General features: G+C 42.2%; 1 non-coding gene across 1 annotated transcript; it reads right to left on the reverse strand.

Moving 5' to 3' along the window:
* Window positions 1-893: 893 nt before the first annotated feature.
* LOC112534442 lies at window positions 894-1000 on the reverse strand. The gene has a single exon (XR_003078730.1). It is a non-coding gene; the product is annotated as a small nucleolar RNA R71 (small nucleolar RNA).
* Between the last annotated feature and the right edge of the window lie 2336 nt (window positions 1001-3336).

Below are 3336 nucleotides of genomic sequence, written 5' to 3' on the forward strand. Positions count from 1 at the left end.
AATCACTTGCTTGCATCTAATCATAGAATAGTAACTTCATCGATTTTGTTAGGGTTAGATATCATAAGACGCTGTAGTAGTTCTAGGATCACCCTTTCCCGAGAATACGATCTTGATACTCGCTGTTAGTGCTAGTCTGGATCGATAGGTTCACTGCCTTAGATTGTAGCTACAGAAATAGACTATCAAGTTTTTGGTGCCGTTGCCAGGGAACACTTTTGTGTGAACTAGAATGAATTTATGTTTGTGTTAATCTAGCCATTTTTATTTTCTGTCTTTTCATTTCTTTTCTATTCTTTATTATTTTATTCATTCTTGTGTTCTTTGGTTGCTGCCTTTTTATTTCAGGTAGTTTATGACTAGGAGCTCTAATCCTACTCCTGTAGACCCTCTTGCTGAACCAAAGCAATCCCTCCGTCTTTTGAGGAAGCGTATGCAAGAAGAAAAGTAGGCGCAGATAGAGATTGAAGCCCTTGTGAATATACCAGTAGGGATGGGAGACAACAGCCAGGCTGTGGATGAAACTAGGACATTATACAAGTTTGCTAGACCTTCTCTTGAGGGGACACAGACGAATATATTGCAACCACCAGTGGCGGGCCAATAACTTTGAAATAAAGCCAAACGTGATACAAATGGTCTAAAATAGTGTACAATTTGGTGGATTGCCGAACGAAGACCCAAATGCTCACATCGCCAACTTTTTAGAGATTTGTGACACCTTCAAGATAAATGGAACAACTGATGATACCATTCGATTGAGGCTGTTTCCTTTTTCTTTGAGGGATCGAGCGAAAAGATGGTTGTAGTCACTCCCAGCCAACACTATTATGACATGGAGATTGTTGGCTGAGAAATTTTTATATAAATACTTTCCTCCTACTAAAACTGCTAGATTAAGAAATGATATATCTTCTTTTGTGCAGTTTGATGACAAGAGCATGTACGATGCTTGGGAGAGGTACAAAGACTTGCTCCGATGTTGCCCGTACCATAGACTACCAGTATGGATGCAGGTCCAGACCTTCTACAGCGGTTTGAACCTTGCTACTAGGCAGATGGTAGACGCTGCAATAGGTGGGGCCCTGAACAGTAACAGGCCGGAGTAGGCACAAAATTTGATAGAGGAGATGGCTATGAACAACTACCAGTGGCAATCCTCTAGGAGTCGACCAGTCAAGCAGGGAGTGGTCAACCAGCTAGTCTCCATAGCAGCCTTGGCAGCTCAAGTGGAACTTCTAACTAAGAAATTAGACCAGCTTCAGATGCCGGTTCATGCAACCCAGATAAGCTGCGAGTTTTGCGGTGGGCTGTAGTACGGTGCAAACTGTAATGTGGGAGATATGTTTGCTTCACCTTCTAATTCTTCATCTTCTATTGTTTTTGCTGACCTTGAACAGGTAGACTATATGGGTAATGCACTTAGACAGTAGAACAACCTGTACAACAATACATACAACCCCGATTGGTGAAATCATCCAAACTTCGGTTAGAGAAATGACAACGCCTAGGGTCCATCAGGCTTTCAAAGACTGCATCAGTAGCCACCACAGCAGCAGAAGCAAGCTGGACCATTATAGCTTCCTCTACCAGCCAAGAAGAAATCTAACTTGGAGGAGCTGATGATGAAGTTTGTCACATTTATTGAGACGAGGTTCCAACAAACCGACAGTCCTAGTCCGTTAGGTCTGTTTAAGTGAGTGGGCGGAGAAAGAGCAAACGTGGGGACTCGGGTCGAGGCATAGCCTAACTAAGAAAGCCATTCCATTCAAAACTTGGAGAGTCAGATTGGGTAGATTTCTAAGATGTTGTCTGAGAGGCAACAAGGAGCGCTCCCCAATACTACAGAGTCAAACCCCTAGGGAGCATTACAAGGCTATCACCTTGCGATCAGGTAATCAGTTATCTAGTTCTTTACCATTAGTTGATGATGGTGATGTTTCCATGCAGGATAAGCCAGCTAGGAAGGAGCCAGAGCCTGAGTTAATAGAAGTAGAGAAAGTGGAAGACAGGCAGAAGAGCCTTATGAGAGAGTACCAGCCACCAGTCCCCTACCCTACTCGACTTAAGCAGGAGAAGGTTGATAAGTAGTTTGGTAAGTTCCTTGACTTATTTAAACAACTGCGTATTAACCTACTTTTGTTGAGGCTATTTCCCAGATGTCGAAGTATGCCAAGTTCTTAAAGGAAATTTTGAGCAACAAAAGGAAGCTGGAGGTCTTAGGTCTTAGTATTAATTTGATGCCTACTAGTTTGTTTGATAAGTTAGGTTTGAGTGAACCTAAACCTACTAGGATGAGCATCCAGTTAGCTGATAGGACGGTTAAGATTCCTAGGGGTATTATTGAGGATGTGCTTGTTAAGGTAAACAAGTTTATTTTAAGTGGAAGATGAGAGTACTATGCCTTTGATCATAGGTATACCTTTTCTTGCAACATCTAGGGCGGTTATAGATGTTTGTGATGGAAAGCTCCAGCTTAGAGTAGATGATGAGACTATTACCTTCGACTTAGCTACTACTATGAGACATTCTTTACACCATGATGATGTTGTGTTCTCTATGGATATTCTGGATAATGTGGTTGAGTCTCATTTGCAGGAAATATTGATTGATGATCCTTTGCAGGTAGCATTACAAGGAGATGAGGAGGAGCTTTCGAACGAGCAAGTGTTGGAGCAGCTCGCTAGTTTGTTAGCTAATGAGCCTAGCTGTTCTACTGACCCTTTTCTTTCTCTTGACGGGTTAGAAGTACAGAAGGTAAAGTCTTCCTTCGAGGACCCCCCGGTCTTAGAATTGAAGGAGTTACCTAAGCACTTGAGCTATGGATTTTTGGATGAGGCAGAAAAGTTGTCTATGATTATTGCACCAGACTTGACGCTTGAGGAGCAAGAGATGACTTTAGACTCTCTCAAGAGGTATAAGAAGGTCTTTGCCTACAAGATTGCTAACATTCTGGGGATAAACCCTTGTTTCTATTCTTACAAGATTTTGATGGAGGATAGCTATAGACCAGTAGTTCAGCCATAGAGGCGGCTTAACCCGAATATGAAGGTAGTAAAAAAGGAGGTAATTAAGCTCCTTGATGCAGGTTTGATTTATCCTATTTCCCGTAGGTTCTTGGGTGAGCCCCATGCGAGGTTGTCTTAGAAGAAAGGAGGCATGTGATGATTCGCAATGAAAAGGATGAGCTGATACCCACACGGACGGTAACAGGCTTCCGAGTTTGCATTGATTATAGGAGGCTTAATGATGCAACTCTGAACAATCACTTCCCTTTTCCTTTCATTGATCAGATGTTAGAGAGATTGGCAAGACATATATTTTACTATTTTCTTG

Source organism: Ricinus communis, chromosome 4 (genome assembly GCF_019578655.1).
Source record: "Ricinus communis isolate WT05 ecotype wild-type chromosome 4, ASM1957865v1, whole genome shotgun sequence".
Classification (NCBI taxonomy): domain Eukaryota; kingdom Viridiplantae; phylum Streptophyta; class Magnoliopsida; order Malpighiales; family Euphorbiaceae; genus Ricinus; species Ricinus communis.